Raw genomic sequence first — 6,330 nt, forward strand, 5'->3', positions numbered from 1 at the left:
CTACGCATATATTTAAACGCAGGAAGGTGGAAAAGGCGGTGAACACCCACCAGTCAAAAGAAAATGACGAGAATAATATTAAAATCAAACGCTTTCGCCAGAAATTTCAGTCTGTCACCTTTATATCACTATAACTTTGACTTCTGGACAGCTCGATCATGAGTAATCTATACATAAATATACCAATGTATAGTTTCACCGCCCCTGGGTGTTTTACAGAAAACATCCTGCTGATTAACGGCAGTCTGTATTTCAGTGGTTTATAATTTTTGTGTATGTTCTGCTATTAATATCACTATTACTTTTTATCTTTTTATTATATCTATTATAGTGGACTATTATAATTTATTGTAGCATTTCATTCGTTACCTCATTGCTTCACTCGTGTTATTAAGTGAAAAAGTTATAGTATTCTTATTTTAGTCGAAGTACAAACCTGTCGTCTTTCTTTATATTTCTGTGGAAGCTTTCGGGATCTCCAGAGCAGCTTTTAGTTAACCCCCAGATTCAGCAGCATAGAATAACGCATAGACCACATTGGTTCATTTTGATCTGTCAATGCATTTAAAGCATTCAACATTATTTTCCCGAGCTGCCAGATTGCCTGGTGTGTTGACAGTAAGAACAGTGATATTATCTTAACTGTGTTGATACGGGCGTCCAATCTGTATAAATCTACGGCTTAAATGTCTTTGCTATTCTGGTAATTTAATATATATCATCCTACAATAGTGTTTAAGTTTGAACTAATATTATTATGTCATTTCTATCGTATACAAACTAGAAAGCTAGACATGTTTTAAAAATGTGTTTATCGGCAGGAATTCTAAATTTAGAAAATCTTTTTTTGTATCAATAGATTTATTGTTGTAATCGCCAGTAACCAATATTGTTAATTGTTTATTCTTATTTTTTAGTTCAATTTAAATTTTATATTTAAAGATAGTTTTTTATGTCTTCTCCATACAGACACAAGAGTAGTAATTGGTTGCGTTTGTGGTCATTACTTGATCACTACTCGTCACCTAGTGTAGAAAAACTCATTTCACAGTGTTGTACTTCAACTCAACGGCAGGGACGGATTATGGGTTGTGTGGGCCCCAGGGCAAAACGTTCGCGAGGCCCCCATCCCCCCCCCCACCACCACCACCAGCACCACCACCACCACAACCATCACAATTCAAGGGCCCTTGGCAGCCAAACGCCCTCCCTGTAGGGTCAGGGGCCCTTGTAGGCAGAGGATCAAAGAATGTAGGCCCTCTAAAATAGACAAACGAAAATACATTGTTGATAAGCGTTGCAAATTGTTTTGGGCTAGGGGCCCCACGGGCCCTCTGCACCCCAAGGGCCCCTGGGCAGCGGCCCCACTGGCCCGGTCCGTAATCCGTCCCTGCTCAACGGTACTTATAAAATACTATCAACCATAATTTTACATACTTGCGAAGATGTAACCATCATTGTTTAAAGCATGACATTATTATATAATGCACTGGCACACACACACCACCAAAAGGTATGTAGGTAGGCCACTGTATATCTTGACCTCTGCATCCTGGGCACGTGGTTCCTGCAATGAGTAAGACAGTGGGAGTGATGTAGGATGTAGGATGCGAGTAGCGGTGCCATTTTGTGGCACCGTGAGAAATGAACCTGCCCCTGTACACTTCGGAACAAGGAGACATTACAAGACATTCTGACATTAATTGCTATCCTGACTGTTTTTCCAGCATTGAACCAGGAATGATATTAACTTAAGATAGTCCGCAGAAAATTATTTATGTGCTGTTACGAGAGTCTTAGTGTGGGTGCAACTAAAAGTAAAGATTTTTAGTAAAAATTCATCAAAATATTGTGTTAGTTCTGCTCTTCTTGTGCATTACTGAAAGTGCTCATTTCACAAACACTTTATTTTAAAAACACTGCCTGTACTGCTTTACTTAGTTCTGTATGATAGACTAGTAGCTATTCAAACCATCCCATATTATATATCCATCCATCCATTTTCCAAACCGCTTATCCTACTGGGTATCATATTAGATATGTACAATGCAATATATGAGTCCATCGAGATTTTTGCAGAAATTGCCACTTCTTTTTAAGCCATAGATATAGTCACTACCTTTAGGGAAGTTGTACCAGCTGCCAAGACAACTGTGCAGGTGGAACTAACCAAAACAGGAAGTGTTTGTCTTCCCTCTAATTTGTTAACACTGAAGCTAAATTTTTTTCATGGTCTTATTTGGGATTCTGGATACTCTATCAGCCTAACCTTTTTTTTGCAAGTGTGTTCAGTTATTAAGGTATTGAATATGGTTTCAAATTATGGATTTCTACCACTGGCCAAGATTTTATGTAATTACATCATGTATTACAGAAACAGCAGTTAAATTAAATATAACTGCTGTTAAATTAGTGCAGCTATATTTATCAGTTTTGTATCTAAGCCCTGCATTTTCCAGCACTTGTCTGTTATACTGTGAATGGCCAAAGGCTTGCCGTCGTTTTCTGGTTTCAGCAGACATAGGGGAATCTTAAACATGGAATCTATTTGTGTCTTATCTGTTATTTGTATGACAAGTCAATGTGGAAAAAGTCACAACTTGCATGCAATCAAAATAACGTATTATATAGCAAATATGGGTAACTATGTGCAACATTCTGTCATTTTATTCAGAGGGGCCGAATTATACCAGCAGAAATAAATGTTATCAGGCAATAGATTTATTGTTAAATATGCTATAATTCCTACTATATGGGCTGACTGTACGTAAGCACTATATATGGTACTTGATTTGGCATGCCTTAAGACTTATCCATCCATCCAACCATCCATCCATCCAACATCCATGTTCTGTACCTCCTTATCCTATTTATGTGTTCATTAAATAACAAAGGACTAAAGAAATGCTACATAATGTTTCTGAAAGAAACATTCTTTCAATAACACCCATATTAATCCCCGCAATCAAGACCTATATCATTAAAATTTAAATGTAATTTAAACTCCATTATTGGGTTGTTGCCCAACTCTCTTTCAGGAGTTTTAAGGAGTTGTAAAGACCCTGTGAAAGTATTGTTTTTAAAGCAAGTGGCTCTTCTAAAAGGGGAAAACATTTGGCTATGAAATTATTCGTTTTAAATAGTAATACCACTACTTAAACTCAATGTAATGCTGAAGGTCATTAAGCCTCTTTAGGATATCCTGTTTTTGCAGGAAAGTGACACAGAGAGGAAAGACATAGCAAGAAGTAAAAATAAATGAAGGTATCTTTAGGAATATTGAGGATGTGAAGCCAAGAGAGAACATTTCTAGAAGTATATCTGAGACAGACGTTTGTCTGAAGGTGTCTCCTTAGTTCTGGTTTCTCTAGAAGCAACTTGGAACACACTGAATACTGAGAAGTTTAAAACAAGTTAACCTTCTAAAAAACTAATATTGAATGCTTATAATCTTTTATCACAGAGCACCTATAACAATGATATAATGTCAGGGTATTGCTACAGGGGGGATTTACCAGATTGCTTTTCAGTTCAACAGCATAAGAATATATTTAGCGACGCTGCAGTTTCCAGATCATTGCAGACTATTTCAACCAGTAGCAAATGCACATACTTAATCTATGATCTTCAAATGGGGAAATGAAATTAATCGTATTAAGGAAGTCAGAAAGAAGTCAAAGTCCTTTGAATAAGTGATGAGTCATTATCCAATCTAGGTTTGCAGGATGGCCCAAATAGAAAGGTTTTAGCTTTAAAATTCAAGGAGGGTGACTGAGATATAGGACTGAATGGCGTCTGGTGTTCATGGGTACTTATTTTATGTGATGTTTTTGGCCTGCAAATTTTCCTCTGCTTTTTCAGACAGACTTTGGCTCCATTTGATGGACAATGAATAGATGAGTGATGATTTAGACAATGAAAATCCAATGTGCGTGGCATGGTGGTGCAGTGGTTAGCACTGTTGCCTCACACCTCTGAGACCCGGGTTCGAGTCTCTGCCTGGGTCACATGTGTGGTGAGTTTGCATGTTCTCCCCATGTCATCGTGGGGTTTCCTCCGGGTACTCAGGTTTCCCCCCACAGTCCAAAAACATGCTGAGGCTGAGGCTAATTGGAGTTGCTAAATTGCCCATAGGTGTGCATGTGAGAGTGAATGGTGTGTGAATGTGCCCTGCGATGGGTTGGCCCCCCATCCTGGGTTGTTTCATGCCTCATGCCCATTGCTTCCGGGATAGGCTCCGGACCCCCCGCGGCCCAGTAGGATAAGTGGTTTGGAAAATGAATGAATGAAATCCTATGTGGTTCTCCTGGATCTGGCATTCCCCCCACCATCCCCTGTGCCTCCTTGGATACTGTCCAGATTCACCACAACTCTGTACCAAAAAGCTCATCCATCCATTTTCTGTAACCACTTGTCCTATTCAGGGTCTTGGGGGCCAATCCCAGAGGTTACGGGTGCAAGGCAGGGTATAACCCAGAAGGGGGTGCCAACCCTTCGCAGGACACACTCATGCACCATGCACTTATGTTGTTAGACTGGGGGGGGGGGACCCCACAACAACACAGGGAGAGCATGCAAACTCCACACATGTGGAGCCATAACAGAGACTCAAACGCTGGAGGTGTGAGGCAGCTAACCTCTGCACCACCTGCGTCAGAAACACATTTCAGCAGAGGGAGAGAAGCAGGATAGACTCAGATTGAATGAATTGTAGCAGACTTAATAACTATCATCTAAAAGGCTTCATCATTAATCTTTTACTGCCATTTTAGGCTAGTGATGCACACTTAAGGAAATTTCTGGCTAATGCCGATAGCCGATTATTTAAAAAATTGACACCAATACTAATATTGATACCAATTGTTTGGGAGGTCCAACTTAAATTTTAAAGTTTAAAGGGACACTCCACCCAAATAAACGTTAAAAAAATTAAAATTACATTCCAAAAATATGCAAAGGCCTTTATTGTTGATAAGAAAACACCAAGTCTGCCAAACAAAAACAATCACAGAAGACTATGTTTTGTAACTTTGTACTAGCATATTTATAACAGAGAAGGGATGATCACTAAATGTGACAAACTCGGTAATTTTCAGAGGAAAATCGCCACTGAATTTTCTTTTGCTGTTAAACGGTTGCATTACTGGGATCCATCCATCCATCCATTTATCCATCCATCCATTTCTCATACCCGCTTTGTCCTATGCAAAGTCGCGGGGGTCCAGAGCATTGAAAGCAAATTACCCTATTGACCACATGATGGCGCCATCTTGCAGCATACATTTTCAGCAACTCAACTGACAAAGGATTTTTTATCAAGAACAAGAAACAAAGATTTCTATAGGTATTTACATAGTTCCTCAAAATGAATAATATAGTGTAATTGAAAAACTCAAGTGGTTCCAATTAGCTTGAGGCTTCTTCTGCAAATGATTCTGTACAAATTGCCAAAAATATGTACTGAATAACGACAAATTTGCCTATGTTCTTATTAGCAATATATTATACTTTGATAAACAGTCGTAAAGCACATTTCAATAAATACATTTTATGCATTTGCTCCTTAGAACTGCTCCTACATTTCCTTTCTGTCTTTACTGTATGCCTTTTTAATGCTCTCGGTTTTTGGTTTCGCACCAAAAAAAAGAAGTTCATGAAGAGTCCACTAGGTGGCAGTACTAAGATTACACATTTAGTTGAGAAGACGTCACCACATGACATGCCACCTCGTGAAGCTTGCCTGCAACTGCGCAACTGTGGCCTTGCGTGGGCTAAATAGACTGTCTTGCTTCTGCACATAGACCTTAACATTCTGTTCTCTGCTAAGATGCTTGGTGGGAGTGCAATGTGCTAACTGCTCATTTCAGGGGGTCAATAATAAACACTTGAACTGACCTTTCACTATGAACTGGACGACCCTGCTCAGCACACGTGTAACATGCTTCCTGTCAGTGGGGATTATTAATCTTTATCCCCTGATAGAAGCATGGACTGTTACAGTATTGAGTATTAGAAATGATTACCACTTTTTATCAGTATAAAGTGAATGTTTAATAACAACAATAATAATAATAAAAATAAGAATAATAATCCCCTCTGAAATGATTGACAGTTCTGTTTTTCTTTTTCTTTTTCATACAGCATGTTTTATATATCTGTCTTCAAATTACTGCTGTGGAATAAATGTAGAGAGTTCATGGTTTTCGATTTAATAAGCAGGTTGGGATAACAAGTTTGTGGATACAAAGTCTAGAGAGGCGTTCCATAGTTCATGACATGAGACCTTCAGGAGGTGCTACACAGAGAAATCGATCAGGATGAAAGATATTC

The sequence above is a fragment of the Brienomyrus brachyistius genome, chromosome 8 (assembly GCF_023856365.1).
Source record: "Brienomyrus brachyistius isolate T26 chromosome 8, BBRACH_0.4, whole genome shotgun sequence".
In the NCBI taxonomy this organism is placed as follows: domain Eukaryota; kingdom Metazoa; phylum Chordata; class Actinopteri; order Osteoglossiformes; family Mormyridae; genus Brienomyrus; species Brienomyrus brachyistius.